General features: G+C 25.8%; 1 protein-coding gene across 2 annotated transcripts in view; it reads right to left on the reverse strand.

Moving 5' to 3' along the window:
* Nucleotides 1-24391, reverse strand: part of LOC123265431 — a 133181-nt gene that overhangs the window by 47188 nt on the left and 61602 nt on the right. The window lies entirely within an intron of this gene.

Consider the following 24391-nt stretch of genomic DNA (forward strand, 5'->3'; position numbering starts at 1 on the left):
TTTAATTTTAATAATTTTCAATTATTAAAACTCAAAAATATAAATTTATATCTACTATTAAATTTTACGGATGAAATTTTAATAATAAAATTTTAAAAATAAAGATTTTTATATTATTTATTTATTTATTAAATTGGACCAAAAATAAATTTTTTAAAAATTGCACTTAAAGTTTTTCAAGTTTTTTCCAAATAGAATTTTTTTTGTAATGATTTTTTCAATAAAAAAAATTATAAAAATTTTTAAATGTCGGCTAGCTTAATTTTTAATTTTCAATTTTTAGTTTTAATAATTTTCAATTATTAAAACTAAAAAATATAAATTTATATCTACAATTAAATCTTACGCATGAAATTTTAATAATAAAATTTTAAAAATAAATATTTTTGTATTTTTATTTATTTATTAAATTGGACCAAAAATATATTTTTCAAAAATTGCACTTAAAGTTTGTTAAAAGTGGAATTTTTTTTGTAATAATTTTTTCAATAAAAAAAATTATAAAAATTTTTAAATATCAGCTAACTTAATTTTGAATGTTTGAGATAAGATCACAATATGATTAACTTTATCAAAATTAAAAAAAATAAATTAATGTTTACTATTAAATCTTACGCATAAAATTTAAATAATAAAATATTTAAAATAAATATTATTGTTATTATTATTTAAAAGAAGTCATTCACACTTGGATAACAAAAACAGTGAGAAAACAAAAGTCAAAGTGAGTTCATCAGAGTTGTTGCCTATTCTCAGTGAGTTGTCAGAATAGTTGTGGTTTTTTGTTTTTGTTTCCTTTGAAGCTCAGCCAATCTCGGGGGATCGTATCAGTGATCTAGTACAAGCTCCCTGTTCTCTGTTCCTTGTCGTTTTCCACCCTTCACCTTTTCTCGACAAGTCGTGTCGTCACGCGACGTGTCGCTCAATACTACCCGCTTGGAACGCGTGCGGACACAAAATAAACCAGCTGAGAAATGAGACGTGAAGCTCGGACAATTCATCCACATGAACATAATAATACTGTACGCATAATAAGTTTGTTTTTTTTTATTTTTGGCATTTGTTATCAACCCATCCTTCCTTAAGGATAAGATAGATAATAGAAAGTAACGCATGCATGAAATCACACGAATTGGGATAGAAATCCACTGTTAATCTATTTGAAATTCACAAGATTGTTTACCTGCATGATGCATAAATTCGTTTATCTAGTATCATGTGTTAATTGTAATTTACATAATAATAAGACGCTTCTTAATATTCTACAAGCTCAGATGAGTTTTTAGACAAAATACATAATATGTATGTTATAACTTATAACATGACCGAACTTTGTATAAAATAACTGGCAACTTGAAATCACAATGTCACTGCAGAGAATTACAAATTATGAATGAAAGAACTTTGATTTTATTATTTTTCGGTATTTTTAATCACATTATACAGTTTGGGCACTTTTTAAATAAATTCAAAAAATAATATTAGCATCACAGGATCAATTACCAATAATTTAATGGAAAATTGTCACGGAACAAACTTATAAACCCAGCAAACTATTTAAAACTCCTCCAAAAACTTGACATAAAAAATTGACCATCACCAAAAAATATATAAAATCGTTCAAAGGCACAAATTCACGTCAAGACCTTTTTGATGATACCAAATTAAACTATAAAAATCCCTTTTGAAATAAAAACAAACTTGTCACAAAATTTTTCTTATTCTCTTAATTATTAAGATGATAAATTGACCATCGCCGAAAAAATATCAAACCGTGAAAAGACATTAATTCATGTTACGAATTTTTTTATGGTACCAAATTTAACTAAAGAAACCCATTTTATGATAAATATATGCTCGTCACAAAATTTTCCTTTTTCTCTTGATTTAATAGATTTAATAGATGAATAACCAAATTTTATCTAGTACGAAATTTGATTATATTTAAAACACGTGTCATAAATTAACTATCACTGAAAAATGTAAAAGTATTTCCTAGAATTAGAGCTTAAGTTGATCCATAAATTTAGATTCATTTCGAAATGAATCTTTCCTCAATCAGGAATACTTTTAATGATAATTTATAATATGAAGCAAAAGATAGCTTTCATGCAAATGATTATTAATGCATCCAAACTTACTGGTAAGCTAACACTAATTCTACATCAAATTTAACTAAAAAAATCCATTTTATAATAAATATATACAAAATTTTCCTTATTCTCCTGATTTAATAGATAAATAACCAAATTTTATCTAGTACCAAATTTGGTTGTATTCAAACCAACTATCATCATAAATTAAGCTATCGCTAAAACTGATATGAAACCTTGAAAGGGCACAAATTGAGGTCAATACCTTTTCTATAAAACCAAAAAAAAAACCGATTTTGTTTTATAAATATAAAATATAACAACATTTTTTCAATTATAGAGTTTCTAAATTGTGACATAAAAGTTTTTATAGGTTCTACAAAACACTAACTTTCCTTTACTATGTCATGCATATATTCGGGGAAAACATAATTAGAGTACTGATATGTGTTTCCACGAAATAATGTAAATGAAAATGAAACAGCATTTACCGTAAGTCATATATACACCGAAACAATGATCAGAAATCACTTTAATTCGTAGTTAGATATATTTTGGACGGCTTCAGAGTCCAGTCGATTGATTCGACAATAGACCGTAAATGTCGCTTATTGAAGTTCAATAGACCATGGTTGAACGCATCTAATCAACCCAAAATAGAGTCTCGCGAATAGAGGTTCGGTATGAGCCGTTTCTCTCAATTACAGACAGAGAATGAGCACTAACTCATTGATGTTTGACGTCATTGTTATATATCCTATATATTTAAGCTCAGCTGTTACTGATGTTATATACTAGAGGTACTTGTTACCAACTGAAATTTAACGAGTAGTAACCTCGATTGAATATGTGTGTAGATCTTTTAGTGTTGAAATCCAGCCAAATTGTACGTGTACCGTAGATACCGTAAGTCCCTATTGTTCTTACTTTGTGGCAACTCCAACAATCGAATGTACAAACTCATTTTTACAGCTGATCCTTGCCAATTTACCTTTTTTATTTTCTCCGCTTTCTTTGCTTTGTTCTTACTTGTCTTCATTTTTCTCTTTTCCTTTTTTTACTGAATTAACTTTACAAATTATAAAACTTTTTAACTGTAAAACAAAGTTACGCAATAATTAATCAACTTTATTTATCCTTTTTGCTATAAAACATATTAAATAATTATTAAAACCGCAAATTAAAGCACAAATATTAAAATAAATCCTTTCTTCTTTATTTTAATGATATTTATCCTCGTAAAACTATAATTTAAACTTATATACACACTCTATTATCGCTATACACATTAGTTGTCGTAATATAATTTCGGATCAGTGAACTCGGACATTAACTTGGCGTCTCGTTGTCGAGTTGGCAAAATATTTCAAGCTGCGTATACCAGTCCCGGAAAAATATGCAAACCAAGTATATTTACACCTTATAGGCATGAAAAACACATAAATAAATTTATTTACACATTTTAAAATATTACGGACAATATATATCTCTAGAAATTTTTTTTTTTATGTTTTCATATTCTTGACATCTCTTCTGATCTTCCAATCGCTTCAGGCACATTTCTATCACCAATGATAGAAGATATATATACTTGAAAATATCACAAGATTTTTCTGTTACTTTTCAAAAAATCAAACATGTATATCTTGTCATTTCTGATAAAATATTTTTTAGCTTATATTTATTTTAATGTATCAGTTTTTTTTTTTTTTTAATTCGAGAGTTATTTTTCATGTTTTTACCGTGATTAAAGCATCAAATAAAATTTTATATTAGAGTCATATATAATTTCACGGTTATCGGGTTTAGTATCAATAATTTCACTGAAATTTATAAAACATCAAGGAATATTTATTTTGCAACTGGAAAGCTCTATTTAATAAATTACTTTATAAAAATCATCAAAAACATTGAATATATTTTTTGTTATTATTATTATATTTTTTTATGAATAAAATATGAAAACACATAAACAAAATAGTGATACTACACTGATAGGATTTAGTTCTACTTAATAAAATTTATTAATAGTTACTAAATGATTAAGTAACAAACTTTTCATTACCAAATATTTAGTAATCTATATTATTAAGAGAATAAGCAAAATTTTGTGGTCAATGTATTTGTATGATAAGTATTTAGGCTGCATTCGAAAATGCTCTATTTCTAGATACATAATTAAGAAATGATCTTGTAACTTGTGAACTATTGACATTTTTAAAGATATAAGCTCAACCCGACATTACACTCATCAAGACCTTTCATTTAAGTACCCACATCAATTTTTCATATATTTATATGTATTATATATATGTATATATGAAAAATATATCAAAAATGCATGTGGGTACTCGAATAAATGCTCTTGATAAGTGTAACATCAAGATGAGCTTAGATCTTGAAAAACGTCAATAGTTAAGAAAGTACAGAACAATTTAACAAATATCTTGTGAACTATTGACATTTTTTAAGATATAAGCTCATCTTGACATTACACTCATCAAGACCTTTCATTTGAATACCTACATAAATTTTTCGTATATTTATCTATATTATATATATGTATATGTGAAAAATATATTAAAAATGAATGTGGGTACTCAAATGAAAGCTCTTGATGAGTGTAACATCAAGATGAGCTTAGATCTTGAAAAACGTCAATAGTTAAGAAAATACAGTGCAATTTAACATAATTAAGAAACGACCTTGTATCTTCTGAACTAGTGACATTTTTAAAGATATAAGCTCATTCCGATGTTACACTCATCAAGGCCTTTCATTTGAGTACCCACATCAATTTTTCATATATTTATATATATTATATATATGAATATATGAAAAATATATGAAAATGCATGTGGGTACTCAAATGAAAGCTCTTGATGAGTGTAACATCAAGATGAGCTTAGATCTTGAAAAACGTCAATAGTTAAGAAAATACAGTGCAATTTAACAATAGTCATTATTTAATAAAGCAATAATTTATTTCGGATAAAATAATCATTTTTAAACTGTTACAAATAATATTGATGGGTAAAAAATATTTTTTTCTCCCAAATAAATGACTAAAAATTAAGTTACTAAATCAGTTTAGTATTCTGTACTGAATCCTTCCATCAATGTAAAATAATAAAATGGTTTTATTGATCATTAATCAAAAAGCTCAAGGAAGTCCTAGAAACTTGAACAGTTCGTTGTCGATTTCCTACCACCTAACGGATGTGGTTCCCGGAAGGCAAGATGGCGGTTGGGAAAATGGAATTCGTTATCGTTGTAGAATCTCCCGACAGAGTAACCGGTTAATCATTCTCTGGTGGATGCTTCTATTACTAATTGCTACGACTATAACAGGCTTATGTTATCATAATTCGATAATTACTTTAAACTGCTTCAAGTGCACATCCGATTATAGGGCAAAGGTTGAAAACTTTTTAAAAATTATTCTGAATAAATAAATTACCAGCCGCGCTAAATTATACGCTTCTTTTCCGACTTAATATCATGTTTTTTTTTTTATTTTTTAAAGTAAAAAGCGATACTTTTTTTTTTCAAGTTTACTTTTAGCATAAAGTCGATATTTTTTCTCCTTCTTGGCAACCGCGGCTATTTTAGAAACAACTAACAGATTTATTGTGCCCAGAAAATTCACTCTGTCGTTTTTTTGATAAATTCTGTCGCATAGATTTAAAATGATCTTTTTTTATCGTTAACCATTTCACGGATAAAAATGCTTTTATGTTAATGTTAAGTAAGTGTCGTCAAACAAATTTTGTTTTATCAGCGAAATTATAAGTGCACAGAGAAAAAAGCTGATGATATGCGCTATATTTAGTATTCTGCTAGATAGAATTTCAAGAATAAGCAAATATGGACACCAAAAAATAACCTAGCGTGTATTTTTGTAGATAAATTTTTTATGGATCAACATATTTTGATCTTATGACAAACGTTGCAGGAAATTTTCATTTTTTTCCCGTAAAAAAGAAATCGTTTGATTCTAAAAGTTTTATTGATGATTTATGAAGGAAAAAAAAAATAATATTTATTACACTTTATGATTTACGAAATTTTTATTCGAAATATTTCAGTTTTTTTCAATTTGTCCTCTTTTCGAAGCTTTATACTCTACTCCTTGACGGGAAAAAAGAGTTTTTCTACCACAAATGTTTTTCTTCATTTTTCGTCTATTAAATAATTTTTTGCAGATTACAGAATTAATCTCCTTTAAATTATCTGTTGTACGGCAAGCAACGATCAAGGTTTTATGTACTAACAAGAGTGGAAAAATAAAAGTTGGGGAGAAAAAAACTTAGAATTTTTTAATAATGAAGCGCTTTAATGTTTTTTGCATTAAGAGGCGTGCAAAAAATCATCCTAAAATCAGTAACGGGAAAATTCACGTATTGAATTTATAATGCTGCAGATCATTTTTAATAATGAAGCGATTTAATGTTTTGCATTAAGAGGCGCGCAAAAAAATTATCCTAAAATCAGTAATGTGAAAATTCATGTATTAAATTCATGTATTTATAATGCGGTAGATTATTTTTTTTTAATAATTTTCAGTGAAATTACAAAATTCACTAGGGTTAAATTATTATTGACATTTTCTTGGCATTCATGATAGAAATTGAATCGTTGACGTTAAATTATATCAGGAAAGATTTTCAGTATATTTTATAAAGAAAAAAAAATCTTTTTTTTTTATATTTTTAATATTCAACCCAAAATTTTTATATCAAATTTATTCTTTCAACCACGAAAAATTATTTTTGAATTTTAATTTTAAATTCTGGTAAAAATATAAGAGATACGACAAAATTTATGGACCTTTTTGGTAAAGAATAAAATTTTCTACAAAAAAGGAATTTTTTCTTATCTTCAATACTTAATTCAGAATTTTAATTTCTAATTTTAATCAGATTTTCTTTGAAATATTGGAATTTATAATTGAAATTTCACGAAATTTATCAAATTAAATTTTTTTTAGATACGCAATTAATTTTAAAAAATAAAAAAAAAAATATGAGGGAATGAATAATCTTTATTGCTTCCTTAAAAATTACAATTAAGTGCAATGAAGTTCGATAAAATAATACTAGTAAAATTAACTTATATTCAGGTACAAGTACATGCAAGTTTTGATGTTAATTTATGAGTTGTTAATAGTCAAATTCGATTCTCTTAGTTTACAAAATGTTCCTATATACACGGAAAAAAGAAAACTCGAAAAATTTCATTATAAATAGTAATAAGTGTCGAGTCGTATTAAAAACTAGAGAAATTACAATTCAAAATAACATTTTTCTAGGTTCAAATTTTGAATGTTAATTTTCAGAGCTTTCAATGTAATATTTACATTTTATAATGTAATTTTTACAAAATCTGTAATAATTACAATCTGAAACTGTAATTTTTCTTTTTTCTGTCTAGGTGTAAGTTATCTAAAAAAAATATAACTCTTACCAGAAGCATTTTTATAAAGTAAAATTTAATAGTTTGATATTACATGACAATTTAAAACGCACCCACTTATAATAATTTAATAAAAAAAATTCTAAAGCATATAAAAAAGTTCGAAGATAATCGTGACTAATGGATGTATCTACACGTACTGATAATTTGTAACAGATCGGTGATTTGACTATTAGCGAACTAGTTTGATAATCAATAGGTACTGGCGTGAGCTAATTTTTTTATGATAACTAGCTGGCCGATTATTTGAAAAGTATAGCCCAATACCAGCAAAGGGGTCTGCATAGCGGGCATCAACGAGACATTAGTAACCAGGAATGATTTATAGTGCAGACCCTAGTCAGCCGAGGGGGATTCTACCTTCCATGCAGCCTTTGCCTGTTTAGGTTCTCATTCACATAAAACCGGGCTTGCCTCCGCTATTTTTTTATTATTTTCATTCCTTTATTTTTATCCAAGAACTTGTGAATGCAACCTTACATAGCAACACGTACCAGCCTCTAACCCTTTATGGGCTTAATAAGGTTTCTTCTGTTCCTCTGATTCAATGACTTCAAAGTATTGACATGTTCATCATCGTTATGACTTAAATTTTTTTTCTCAACTTTAATTTATTATTAGCACATGTTTAGTTTCTAACTTTGAGACTGTCGCTGTGATTTTAAAGCTCGGTATTTTTTTAACGAGCATGATAAAAAAGTTTCTGAGAGAAAAATGAAAGCCTTGAGGCACTTTCTGCAATATCACGTAAATCTTTAAAAAATTAAGCTCTCTTTTTGTTATACCCACAGACTTTTGCTTTAGAAAAGTTTAACGTGACATTTTTCAGTCATCTTAATTGAGAAAATTAATTTTAAATGATTGAACATTAAACAGAAATTTTTTTCAATATCGCTTTGAATAGAAAATATGGATTTAAAAGTTGTAGTTATTAATCATGAAAAGTAAAACTTTAAATGTAAAGCTAGCGGCAAGATTAAAATGAAAGTACAAAGTTTAGACTGAAAATTGCGTCGACTTTTTGAACAAGTTTCACATGATTGCCTATTATATGAAAATGTAATAAGAACTGTGCTATTAAAAACATTTCAGATGATGTTTAGGTATGGTATTTCACTTGATAACTTTTTGTATGAAACTTTAACAAGGAAAATCAATCTCTCTAGTCAATAATGCCTTAGTGATAGGTTTTCACGTATTTACGCGCATAGTTTTCTCATTGTACTTTCTCCACAAATACTGCTTTGCACTATGATGATGCTCCTGGCGTCTGGAAACTTTGAAATTGCATCGTGCTAGTGATTCTCTGAACTATTTGTGCTTAAAATCAAAGTGTGATGCGCTCTAATGAAGTTCCTGCGTTGTTTCACGGATAATTTAAATGTAAACAAAGCTCAAGAGTGCTCTTATTCATTAAATTTTATCGCAAATATTTATGGAGAAAAAATTTAGAAATTTTGGTATGCAGTAATATATATTCATAACCTCATTTTGGATTAATATATCAAGAGTAATTTTTGCGTTCTTAAAAAGTACATGTTATTTTTAATACTATTATTATTTCTTAATAGAAAATTTTATCCTCTTTAAAACGAATGTATATTTATATTTATATACAATTTATATTTATGGGGATAATTTGCACATATGATAACATATGTCTAAAAATTATCTGTAGATACTTCAAAAGAAATTTTATTATTATTATTATTATTATTAGTAACCTTGCAGTCACTATGTGACTTCCGTCACTTGTGAACTATAAATAAATAAAATTTTACTTTATTAAATAATGACTTTTGTTAAATTGCACTGTACTTTCTTAACTATTGATGTTTTTAAAGATATAAGCTCACCCCGATGTTACACTCATCAAAAGCTTTCATTTGAGTACCCACATGCATTTTTTATATATTTTTCATATATATATATATATATATATATATATATATATATATATATATATATATATATATATATATATATATATATAAATATATGAAAAATTGATGTGGGTACTCAAATGAAAAGTCTTGATGAGTGTAATGTCGGAGTGAGCTTATATCTTTAAAAATATCAATAGTTCACAAGATATTTGTTAAATTGCACTGTACTTTCTTAACTATTTTTATTTTTAAAGATATAAGGTTATCCCAATGTTACACTCATCAAGAGCTTTCATTTGAGCACCCATAAGCATTTTTGATATATTTTTCATATACACATATATGTAATATATATAAATATATGAAAAATTGATGTAGGTACTCAAATGAAAGCTCTTGATGAGTGTAACATCGAGATGAGCTTATATCTTTTAAAATGTCAATAGTTCACAAGATACAACATCATTTCTTATGCTCTTAATAATATAGATGATTATTATAATTACTGTAAAAATTAGACACATTGCTAAAAATTCAATAAATTATTATACATAATAATAACAATAATAATAATAATAATAATAATAATAATAATAATAAAATTTTATATTTTCACATAGCAAGTCAGTAATTCTTTATAGTTTTATATAAATTTTAATCACTAAAAAATTTTAATATTATTCGAAACATTTCATAAAAAACGTGTAAAAAATTTAATAAAACAGAACGATGAATACTCTCCGAAAACAATGACATTGTACGCTTATTGAGAAAGACAATGTTGCTCGAAAAATGCGTTATAACAACTTTTATGATACTTGAGTACCATAAATCTTTTTTTCGCCGTAATTGAAAATTTTAATCACTCTATTATATACAGAATAACCATTACGAAATATTCAATTTAAAATGACTATAAAGATAAAACTGTTGTTTATTTGACAAAATTAAAAAAAAAAAAAACTATTAAATACCTAAAGAAAAATTGGATTGTGACGTAAAACCAATCAAGTACCATCGGAAGCACTACTATGGTTGATGTCGTTACTTTCAATAAACTGACGTTTAAATTTGTGGCTAGACGTATGTGTAAAAAAGTTTATGCACATATATATTCTTTTCAATCTAGTTTTTTATATTATTCCAAGGGTTTTATACATTTTTTATTTTATTTCCCGGGTTCATTTATCGATTTGTGGTTTCCTGTCAATCAGGAGGACTTTTGATACACACTGTGTTTAGAAAAGCGACAAAAAGATTTTATTCAATGGTTAGGAATAAAAACAAAATGTTGATACTAAGCAACTAGTGGGACAATAAAAATCTAAAAGTCAAAACTAATAATTAAGTATTATATAAAAATTTTAAAAAATTCAATATAGAATTTTTAAAAAATATGAAGAAAATTTTAAGAAAATTCCATCAAATAAATTTTAAGATAACTAACATTGATGGAGTTTTTATGCATTAATATATAAATATAAATATATATAAGCGATAATGACTTCATAATTGCGGAAAAGTAAAACGCAAAGTTTATTTATATTAAATCAAAGTTAGCGAAGGATAAATCTATAGACATCTATTTATAGTTTATATAATTATAAATATCTTTTTCACTTTAACTACATACATATAGATATATGTATGAGTATATATACCGTACTTGGAAAATATATCTTGTTATATTAAATTTATACATCCACATATGTTATATTTAGTAACCTACATTTCCAATTTCTTATTAATAGCATTAAAAATCTGAGAAAAGGTTAAACGTGGAGGCTTAAATAATTACCTAGATTTTTTCTAACCTCTTTTTCAATGAATTTAAAAACCAAATTTTATTACTCAACTAATAAAAAAAATTTATTGATACGAAAGATATATCTCAAGATGTTTGGTGGACAAAAAATAAAACGAAAAAGAAAGCAAATAAAATATAATAACGACGATTAAAAAGAAGTCTTGTACAATACATCTTTTGTCTCACTAATTCCCAATTATATTTCACCCTTTATGGGGTTACTCAACGTAAATAGTTGAGTATAAAATTCCCTTTAGTGCATTGGTGTGGCATGTATACGTGAGCTCGTTTAAAAAGAATGAATCGATAATGAAAACAAAGGATCTCTTAAGATTTGCCCCCATATACACTCACGCGAATTTTTACGAGGCTCGTCAACTATGCAATAAAAACCATAAGCAATTAACAACGGTCGCTGTCTCGTTTACAATCGTATACTCAGCTTTATCATCATTTCATTTCATATTTATTCATTATGTTTATTTTTTTTTTCTTTTGTACACTTTAAATATTTTAATAATTTTACAAACAAAACAGCTACTCATATTTAAATATGTTTACACAAGGACATATTTTAAGTAGTTAATTGTTAGTTGTTGAAAATTTGAATGTTTTATTATTTTATACATTGTAATTACCTTTTAAAGATTTAATGAAGAAATTTCAAGTATAAATTGAAGTTTCATTCACTAAAAAATTGTTTACAATAATTAATTGTAAAAAAAAACTCTTTAAAAAAGCAAAAAAAAAAATTTTATCTTACTATTTAAATACTGTTAAATTAAGTTTATGGTAGCGAGAAAATTTTGCTACCATGCGCCACCTATTGGTGGTTTTTGAAACTAATAGTTAAAAAAATTATATATAAACATTTTTGACTATAGTAGACTTTATACAGGTTTATTAAATCATATAAGGACATATTAAGCTAAATATGTCCTAAGATGGGCATATCAAACATGTAAAAAAATTATTTATTACAATTTTTCTAGAAATTTATTTAACAAAAATTATTTACAATAATTATTTATAAAAAAAGCTCTTTAAAAAATTCAAAAGAAATTTTTATTTTCCTATTTAAATACTTCAAAATTAAATTTCTAATAGCGAGAAAATTTTGCGACCATGCGCCACCTGTTGTTGGTTTTTGAAACTAATAGTTAAAAAAACTATATATTAACATTTTTGACTATAGTAGGCCCTATATAGGTATATTAAATCATATAAGGACATATTAAGCTAAATATGTCCTAAGATGGACATATCAGACATTAAATTAAAAAAAAAAATTAATAAATAAAATTTTCTCTTTATATTAAGACACCGTTTTCGGGAAAAATAATTTAATAACAGCGACAGATGAGAAACAAGCTATTAGAGCAAAAACTAATTACGAACGTACTTCATATAGCTCTTACAGTTATAATACAAAAAGAATCGAAGAGAATATGAATCCAAGAGAACGAGAAAAAATAAAAAGAGAGTAAGAGAACTTCAATAATTGTTTGAAGCATACTTCAACCAACTTCTCCTGTGTGTTGTCGAGCATTGTACGTAGTTTTGCATACACTTTGCAGAGTTACGCTAACATACGGTATGAGCTGTACATATCGAATTCTATATCTCGTATAAATTTTTGCTTGATAGTTTTAATGAACATAATGTTGTGAAATATCATTTTTTACTGTCACAAACTTTAAAAAAAAAAAATATTAAGTTGAAGAGATTTATAACATGCATTGAAATGATAATTTAGTTAATTAGCAGAATATTTTTTATTTGTATTATTTTTTTGATTGAAGATTTATAACGATAAAAAAAAATGCGTACGAGCCCGAACCATTTAATGTCATTTGACACTCGTAATTTTACCTAAATGATTAATCATTGTAAAAGAAAAAAAAATTAAACACACATTCCAAAGTCTAATTGACAAAAGCAAAAGGTTCTAGTATCGAGACTGACCAGTTTACAACTGATACTAATTGCCAATGAGAAAATTTATGGTGGGCAACACGCCAAAAAATGGTCCCGGAAGAATTTAGGGGATTAACAAGTCCGTTCATTCATCTCTATATTTTACTGGTTATTTTATGGACTTTAATTTTTAGAGCCGTATAATTCAAGGCGACATTTTTTTTGTATATGAATAAGACTTTACAGAATTTTTTTTTTCCTTTTATTTAGTACTCAGCTAAGTGGACTGCAGTAATAATTTTTTGTGTTTTATTTTTTTACAATGTAACTAAATATCTTCTTTACAAAATTTTGTTACAATTTTAAGAAATTAAAATTTGAACTGACCAAAAAGTTTTTGAGAGCTAAAGGTTGTATTATTGTATTAAAATTGATAAAAAAAAATAAATATTTGAATATACTAATGGAAAACATTAAAAATTCCACAGAAATTCAATAGAGAATAAATAAAAAAGGATATTATGTATATTAAGACTTATCTGTTGACGATCTTTCATTTCTATCCCATGAATAAATAATTTTGACAGGTAACTGATTCTAACAGGTGTTTTAAACAATAATCATTAGCATTTGAAGGTGAAGGCTTGTTTTCTCAATATTAAAAAAATAAAAAGGTACCTAGACTATTGAACTCTTTTATCAGAAGTTTGAATCTCGACTATAAATTCAGCGAATTATTCCTGACGGTATATTAATTTCAACTTAATTTTATGCATATAAATCATTCTTACGAGGATTCGTAGGCTCTGACAGTTCGTAGTATGTATTAATTAATCAAACGTTTAATTTGGGGAATATCGAGGAAGTAGGACAGTACAATTATTAAGCTTCTTAATTTTTGGATAATAAATTCATCAATTAATATTTGATTTCAAAATTTTATTATTTTTTTTAAGTGTCGCTATAATTATTTAATTTTTGATAAAAGAAAAAAAGAAACTACAAATTAAGAAGAAAAATTTTTAAAATTTATTTTATGGAATTTTTGTAATAAAATTTACGGAAAAAATTATTAAATTATTTTTTAAGTACTTAAAAATTCAAAATAAAATAATTTATCGATCGAATTTTATAAATTTATTTTTTTAATTATTTATGACGTTAAAAAATTAAATTTATTGTAAAAAATAAATTAAAATTTAAGCTATAAAAATTAAAAAATGAATTTTAAAATTATTTATTGTATTAAAAAATTAAATTTATTGTACAAAATAAATTAAAAATCAAAATTTAAGCTATAAAAGTTAACAAATAAATTTTATAAATTATTTTTAAATTATTTATAGCGTTAAAGAATTAAATTAATTGTAAAAAATCAATTAAAAATCAAAAACTAAGCTATAAAAATTAAAAAATGAATTTTATAAATTTTTTAAATGTTATAAATACTTGAATTATTTTAAGAATGCGTAGAATTAAAAATAAAAAAATTTTTCATGGTGTTTCTTTTTTTTAAGTGTCACGAATAACATCTTATTTCCTAAAAAGATAACGATTACACCGAAATCTGGTGTCACATTATTTTAGTCGAGTACTGAAAAACCTTGAAAGTTTTAAGAAGATGTTAAGCTTGAGAATGGAGTGCATATAATACCGTAAATGCAACAGAGCAGACTGTGAACAAAATTAGATTTATTTTCTCAGTTACGACCTTGGTTTTTATTTCCTAAAACACACATTACATTACAAGCTATCCCTCAAAGACATTAGTAGAAAACTCAACATCATCACACAACGGTATAGTACAAGAAACTTGGGTGCATGGTTTTTCTTATTTTATTACTATTATCATTATTATTGTAGGTACCAACGTTGCCGGGTCTCGGAAAAACGTCTGAACCCGAACCGAAAAAATTGAAGAATTTACCAAATAGATCCATTACTGAAAGAACAAGTTATCTATGGTTGAAGAGGTAAGAGGTAAGGCAATAATAAAAGACTAGACACATTATGTGTTGGTAAGAAGAGAGATTAAATAAATAACGAGTGTGACAAGGAGAGACCGTGTAAGGCATTGACCTTGAGTAAGTTGAGACTAAAACCCTGTGCTGATGACGAGGAACAAAAAATCTTCATCGATATATTGTATCCTATCGAGGGAACAAGTGAGTTCGAGTTAGTCTCTGAAGATCTTGATATTGAACCCTCCAATCTCTTTATATTCAACGTGAGTCTTCATCTCAGGATTACAAATCACTTGGGATGAGGAATTTCGCTAAAATTTGAATTAGAAGTTAATCAAGAGGAAAATAAAAGAGAAAAGCCGACAAAATTAAAATATAGATTTTGGAACATTATATTTTTGTTAATTTAGGTTCAAAAATTGACATTTTTTTAACTGATTAAATTTTATTTATTAAATAATTTTTTATTTAAATAATATTTATTAAACATTTATTAGATAATCACTTTTGATAAATTGCACTGTAATTTCTTAAGTATTGACCTTTTTAAAGATATAAGCTCATCCCGATGTTACACTCATCAAGAGCTTTTATTTGAGTACCCACTTGCATTTTTGATACATACATACATACATATAATATATAAAATATATGAAAAATTGATGTGAGTATTCAAATGAAAGGTCTTGATGAGTGTAATCTCGGGGTGAGCTTATATGTTTAAAAGTGTCGATAGTTCACAAGATATTTGTTAAATTGCACTGTACTTTCTTGACTATTGACATTTTTAAAGACATAAGCTTATCCCGATGTTATACTCATCAAGAGCTTTCATTTGAGTACCCACATGCATTTTTGATATATTTTTCATATATACATATATATATATAATATATATAATTATATAAAATATATGAAAAATTGATGTGGGTACTCAAATGAAAGGTCTTGATGAGTGTTATCTCGGGGTGAGCTTATATCTTTAAAAATGTCAATAGTTAACAAGTTACAAGGTCATTTCTTAATATTATCATAAATTGCATTAAATTTCACTAAAAAAACCGATTTTATCATATAATAATTTAGATTATTTTATTGAAAAATTATAAATAAAAAATTCACATGGTAAAATTTTGAAAAACTATCAATAAATTTTTTGAAAAAATTATTAAAAGTTTGTTAAATTCCAAATTGTAAGTTTAGGAAAAAAATTGTCGCATTTTTGATAAGTCAATAAATAAATTACGTAAGCTATAATATAATTATCAATGAAACTGATAACAAATAAGGTAAAAGCCCCAATATATGATCATGTACCAGTATATGATCACTCCATGTATTTGTATACCTATATTTGTGAATATAGATATACAAATACATGGAGTGATCATATACTGGTACGTGATCATCTATTGGGGCTTTTACCTTAACAGATAATATATCTACATATTCGAATTCCACAAGGATGCGCTTGTTAGCTTTTTTATATTTTTTTATAAAAAAAAAAGTCATTTGCCCCAGAGGTAAAATATATATTTAAAAGCACGCTAGAGAGGAAATTGTGATGCCGCAATATTGCGAGAGCATTTATCTCGGGTTCCACATGTGAGATGGAAAGCAAAGGTGGCAGCCACTATCCCCCGTCTAAATCTACTCTTATACTCTATACTACACTAGCGATGTTGCCAGATCGAATATGGGAAAGAATTCGAGGGAGCATCCACAATATATAAAACAATAACAATAAATAATTATAAGGGCGAAAAAGCGATTAATGAAAGCTATGAGTAATTATCCAGTGAACTAGATTACTTTTTTTAAAATTCATTTTTTTAATATCGAACTCTAAAAGTCGCGCCCTATTTATTGAGTTTGGAGTTAATCAACTGCTAACTGGATTGAGAGATAAATATTCTATGAAGCGGACGTTTATAAGATATAACTTTGAAGTTTGCATGAATTGCTGTAAGCTGGAATTATTCCACGCGGTAAATTGTTGTAAATTGATAATAACTTTTAAATAATTTACATCCTGAATATTGGACAGCACTGGATGGAGATAGAAGTTGTTTTAAAAGTTTAATTCTGGAAATAAAGATTGAAAAAAAATTTTTTTTAAATTAAATTTATGATTTTTTTAAACTGTAACATTATTTTAATTTATAATTTTTTTTTAACTCTTACCATTCGTTAAAAATTTTGAAAAAAAAGAAAAATAATTTTTTTTTATAAAAAAAATTGTTCATTTTTTTTTTCAAAGTTTAAAAAAATATTTTTTAGTCCAACAAATTTTTTAAAACATTAAATAATATTTTTTTCGCCCAAAAATGTATTATATTTATATTTAGGACGTACAAAAAATAATTGATGTAAGCGGATTTATTTAATATAAATAGAATAAATAGAATTAAATCTTTTGACGACCTTAAAAAGCGGCTCCTAAGCCCCCCGATAATAGACTGTACAATTCAGTAAGTCTAATATTTTCTCAGGTCATCATCTAGCGTACAACCTTGTACTTGGCCCGACCTCCTTGGGAGTGAAAAACGATTAAGCCTAAAATACAAAGACTTGTGCCTCGTCAATGTTACTACAAGTTTTGTTTCCAGATTTCCAGGTCGGTTTAGAGAAAGTTAGACGCACGTGGGGCACAAATATAAGCTTAGACACTAAAAGAACCTTTTTAGCCGATGCCCAAATGATTATGTTTAGTTTAGTATACATAACAAGATAAATTTACGACAGCTGGTATCGATATGTGCCAAAAAATCTTTAACATATTACAATTGATCTTTTACAAAATGTATTTCTTTTAAAATTCATTGGAAAAATTAATTTTTAAGTATATTACCGTTTAATGAAGATCTAAAATTAATTTCAGCTATAATTATTCATCAAGCAATTAGTTTACATACATATTATCACTTTTAATACATTTAATATTTGTAATAAATTATTAAAATTTTTCAAGCCATTTTATGGAATTAATTTTGATATAATTAGAAATTATATTTAAAAAATTAAATGCTATTTATATTTTACATTAATTATCATTAATATTTAAAAAAAAATTCACTCAATAAAATAAATTAAATTATTAAACGTAAAAAAATTATCTTCCGTATTTTTGATGCAATTTTTTAAATGATTTTTTTAATTAAAATTTATTTCTTAATTAAAAAAAAAATTATTTCTTAATTTAAAGAAAAATTTATTTCTTAATTAAAAAGAATAATTATTTTTTAGCAATAGTTAATCATAATAATTTAATAGCCAATCAGAATTATGAAAAAGCGAAACACTAAAACCTTCATATAAAATATTTAATTAAGGATAATTGTAATAAAAAAAGCTCTTAAATACAGTAGAAAATTATGCGGATCGAGATAAAAAAATTTCAATGACAGTTTATGTATGCGGTGACAAAAATATAAAATGAAATAACTCTTAATTATGTGTCACAGCAGAATCATAACTGGATAAGCTTAATATGATTTAAATAATTACGGAATCGTTGGAAAAAGTGCCTGTCAGAAGAAAAAGCGAAAAATTTATTTAACCTGTACTCCCCACGATCTTTATTGTTTTTTTTTTATATTTCAAACTAATACAGTATAATACCCATCTGTCTGGTCACGACAAGAGATTTATTAAATATAAAAAATTTTAATTTCATGACTTTTATAAACGGCACTGTTTTGTTGGTAATTTATAAAAATTTATAGAAGCAACTTGAATAGTTGTATAGAAAATCTTTTGACCAGACATAATATATAAAATATATGAGATCGCTGCAACATAATAGATATATATATTCACTGGAGGGTTGCTCATGCTCGAGGGTCATATTGCTTATTCGATTTTAATTGAGGTGTCCATTTTTACGGAGAGTATAATCGATAACTGAAGAAACAAGCATGAGTCATCAAAAATGCCCTCAAAATATCAATATTTATATTGTTAAATTAATAATTGATAAATTCTCTTTGAAATGAAGAATTTTCAATAAAATGGATTATTGTAAATAGCATTAGTGTGATTTAAATGCATGTAATTGGCATATTAATATTAATTCTTTTATGAATATCAAACAATGGAGCAATTATTGACATTATTAATCATAATATATAATTCGCACACGCTTGGTATTAAATAAATTACCCTAATTATAATTTAATCATTTTGTACAGTGTAATTTATATTTTTTAATTGATATTAATAAATTAAAAAATTATCGAGTTTAAATTTAATTTGAATTAAAAATATACAAAACGTAATTTAAAATTAAACTAGTAACTTTGCAGTCACTATGTGACTACCGTGACTTGTAAACTATAAAATAAATAAAATTTTGCTTTATTAATTAATGAATTTTGTTAAGTTGCACTGTACTTTTTTAAATATTGATTTTTTTAAAGATATAAGCTTCTTCTGATGTTGTACTCATCAAGAGCTTTCATTTGAGTACCCACATGTATTTTCATATATTTTTCATGTATACATACATATAATATATATAAATATATGAAAAATTGATGTGGGTACTTAAATAAAAGCTCTTGATGAGTGTAATGTCGGAGTGAGCTTATATCTTTAAAAATATCATTAGTTAACAAGATAGCAATGTTAGCTCTTAATTATTGACATTTTTAAAGATATAAGCTCATGTCGATGTTACACTCATGAAGAGCTTTCATTTGAGTACCCACATGCATTTTTGATATATTTTCCATATATACATTTATGTAATATATATATAAATATATGAAATATATAAAAAAATGATGTGGGTACTCAAATGAAAGGTCTTGATGAGTGTAATGTCGGGGTGAGCTTATATCTTTAAAAATATCATTAGTTCACAAGATAGCAATGTCAGTTCTTAATTATTGACATTTTTAAAGATATAAGCTCATCTCGATGTTACCATCATCAAGAGCTTTGATTTGAGTACCCACATGCATTTTTGATATATTTTTCATATATACATATATATAATATATATAAATATATAAAATATATGAAAAAATGCATGTGGGTACTCAAATGAAAGCTCTTGATGAGTATAATATCGGGGTGAGCTTATATCTTTAAAAATGTCAATCTTTCAGAAGATACAAGGTCATTTTTTAATTATGTATTTAGAGATAAAGCATTTTCAAATGTAGCCTAAATACACTGGCCACAAATTTATGCTTATTCTCTTATTAATATAAATTATCAAAAGAAAAGACTAAAAATATATATTTTTTAAACTGAAAGTTGTTAATTTAATTCGTTACAATTAATACTGTCAATTATTTATTGTCCTTAATAATAGCAAAGCTTAAAAGCTTGTTAAATCTTTCATAAATTGAATAATAAATGCGGAAACTGTTCCGTGTAAATCGGCTTGAGATTTAATAAAATAATATTTTATTAAGAATAAATTTATTTTAAAACAAGTAAATAATTTTTTTATTTATTATGCAAAAGTCCTTTTTATTGCTAATTGCATAATAATTGTTTAATCGAAAAGGAAAAAAATTGTAACAATATACAATAGTTTTATTTAAGTTAATTGAGCAACGCTTGAAAATTTCAATAAATTTTTTGCTCGATTTTTTTTTTAGAATTATTAAACAATATCCAATTACGAAAAAGTTTTTGCTAATAATGAAAACTAACTCCTAACTGGTCAGTGAAGCAAATAATGTATAAATGAAATTAATTAAAAAAATCATCCATGGCTTATTCCAATAATAATAATTATTATTATTATTATTATCCGTTAAATGTATTACGCAGTTACGAAATAGAATTAAAAACTATTTTTAGCGATATTATAGCCGTGAGAGAATGAATTTTTCATAAATAGAAAGCTGCTGCCAAATACAATTGCTCTTGATAATGGTTAGCCACGCGTAATGTTGTATGATATTTTAGTTTAATAACATAAATATAAAAATATAAAATTTATTTAATTTAAAGATAACTGAAGCGCATTTTCAGCGCATTCATTTATACAATTGTTATTTTATTTTTATAAAAAGTTTTTTTCCTCCCTGTTGGGTTTTTTACTCTGATTGTCATTTTAGCTGAGAGTAACGCTAAAATATAAAAATATAAGGGGAGAAAGAGAGAGAAAAGGCTTGAAGAGTGTGAGAACGCGACGTATGTACGATAAAACGAACGAGGTAATATTTGAAAGTTGGACGTGCAAATAAACAAAAAGACTATTAAAAAAAATATAAAAAAAAAAAAAACGATAGAATGAAGCGACGGGATATTCTCGTTTGAGCAGCTACAATCGAGGGAAGCTATTGTTAAATGCGGTCTAGAAACGGTATCGTCATATTTAGAGCTCCCATAGCGCTTTTGAAAATTTTCTTCCATCGACTTTTATTCTACAGCCTCATATTTTTTTTTAAATATCTATATAAATACACAAATATTGCTTCTCTTTCATCCTCTTTATAAGTCAATACTAAATTCACTGACAGCTGCTCCAGAGATAGTCCGCCAATTCAATAATTACTCGATAATTCAATATTTCGTCGATACACACTTCAGTGGTGTCATCGTACTCTTTAAAAAGAAAACACACTAAAAGTATGATAGGAAATTTTTTTAATGTCCATTCCAAAGTCATGTTTGTCATTTATCAAATAAGGCTTTTATTTCTTTACTCTGGCATTTTTTTTCAACTTCTTGAATTAAAGCAAACAGTACTTTCTCTAAGCTGTTATATTTTGGAGAATTAGTTCAAAATATGAATACAAATAGGGAAATTTTGTGGGTAATGCATACTTCAATTGAAAAGAATATTTGAATACAATGGATCAAATGTGTATAGAAGGTGAATAAATAAATATAACTAGTATTTAGATAGTCATTATGTATAATATGACTCATCTGAAAAATAAATAATGATTTATACAAAATAAATATCCTTGAAAATTATTCTATAGGACAGGTTAGAAAAATTCAGATATTCTTTAATACTAAATTTGGAAGTTTAAATTTAATTAGATAAATATTTATATTTATATTTAATTTTTTAAATTAAAATACTTAGAAAGAATTATTAAAAATTAAAGCTTTGGAACTTGAAATTTCATTAGATAAATATAAAAAATTCAATTACTTGGAAGGAATTATCAAAAATTAAAACTTTGGAATGAGAGATTTTTTATTAAGCAAGATTACTAGTCTAAAAAAATTGGGATGAAAATTTGAAGTACAAAAGAACAAAAAGAAGCTTTTTTGTACCCAAACTACTTATTCATATTTATTATTATAACTGTAGAGGTATTAGTTATAGTTTGAATGTGTTATCATTTATTATTTAGTACAATACCTCAAAAGTAACGGAACAGGTTGATCTTTTTTGTCCAAAGTTTCATAATTTTATTTCTAGGTTAAAAATATACATTTTTCAAATTGAGTCATTGAAAAACTCTTCTTTTGATGAATTTACTCGATTAAACTTATTTTTAAAAATATTTCTTTATTATTTTATTATAAATTTTAATCAATCAAAAGTCAATCGAATAATGAGATTGGTTGTAGTTTAAAAAAACAGCGTCAGTAAACAATAAATACAATCTAATCCAATTATTGTAACTAAATTGAAATTCTTTAAAAGCTGTAGAGCTTAGCAAATAAATGTCTTACTGAAAAATATCGTAGACATGGTTGAAGAAGTTCTACGTCTATAATCTTAAAATACTTTGAGTGAATTTAGGTTGAGTATTTTCAATAAAATTTCGCTTTTTTTTTCACTATTTTTGCTTTAGACTGCTTTAAATATTTTTTATATACTCAAAATATGTTCAGGCTTGTTTGTTAAAAAATTAACGAACTCTTTTTTATAGTTAAAAGTCGATAGAGATAGAAGAGAAGCTAAAATTTCTATAATAGAGTTCTGCGGTTTGGGGCGTGCAAAAACTTTTCGCTTAATTACAGTCAATTAAAATAATTGGTAAACAAGGCAGTAGACGGGTACCATGTTATTATATCAGCATGTAGTGTTAACGCAATTAAGATGGCAATAGAAAAAAAAAAAAAAAAAAAAAAAAAAAAAAAAAAAAGTTTTTAGATTGATGAGTTTTAAAACATAATTTGGCGGATCTTGTTAGGCAATGGCTTTCAAAGTTGTAATTGCTTACGCCCATAACTCTAAAGCGCCCGACAATAGATACAGCCAATAGATACAATCTATATAAACGCGTAATTCGATCTATAGAATTAGCTGTCAGGAGAATTTGTAATTCGAGCAAGCTAGAGAGTTCTATTCGCATGCGTACCTTTCAGCGTGGTAAATGGATATGTACACACTTGTTTACTCCAATTTAAAGTTATATATACGTAATCTAAAATGTGAATCAACGTCGATGGCCATTGAAAATATTATCTGTGGATATTGTACGGCAAAAAGACCGTTTTATTTGATATGCATCGGAGAAAATTAAATTTATCTATATATCTTCACCGCAAATGTTGATAACGTTCTTTCGGAAAGCAAATAGCGGGATTTGCCAAAAAACCGATCCAAAAGTTTGTTTCCAATAGAAAATAAAAAGATAAAAGGGGTGTAAAAATAAAACAAAAGAATAACAGTGAAGAAAGATCGTTTGTCAGTGCTATGTGCCAACAACGACATTTTTACAACCGCATTTCACATAGGCAAACGTAAAACTAAAGTATGAAATGAGAAACTTGGAAATGTATGCTTTAAAAAATTATAGCGTTAAAAAATTTTATAATACTGCCATGCATGGTTTGATCTACTTGTAAGGCTATAAAAAGTTATATATAAGAAATAAAAAAATATTATAATTTTTTAGTTTTTTTAGAAATTTGTGCATCAATTAATAATTCAAATTAAAAAAATCTAGTCGAAAGTTCTTTAAATTTAAAATAAATATCGGATAAGCTTCTCAAAAGAGTTAAAAAAAAATATTTTTTACTTCAGAATCAAATACCTCAAAAATTAACTCTCCTAAAGCGAGAAAATCAAGCGAAAATGCGCCACCTGTTGGTGATTTTCGGAACTATTTTGATAAAAAGATTATTTGTGGGCTTATATGACCATGTTAGGCTAAATATGGACCTATTTAGTCATTTTAATTATATTTGGCTGTATACATATATAATAATAATAAAATTTTTAAGAGATAAATAAAAGTACAAGCTTGTAATTAGTCAAGAAGAAAAAAAATTAAATACTGTAGAGAAAAATAATTACGCAAATTATTGTCGAAATCA

The sequence above is a fragment of the Cotesia glomerata genome, linkage group LG5 (assembly GCF_020080835.1).
Source record: "Cotesia glomerata isolate CgM1 linkage group LG5, MPM_Cglom_v2.3, whole genome shotgun sequence".
Classification (NCBI taxonomy): Eukaryota; Metazoa; Arthropoda; class Insecta; order Hymenoptera; family Braconidae; genus Cotesia; species Cotesia glomerata.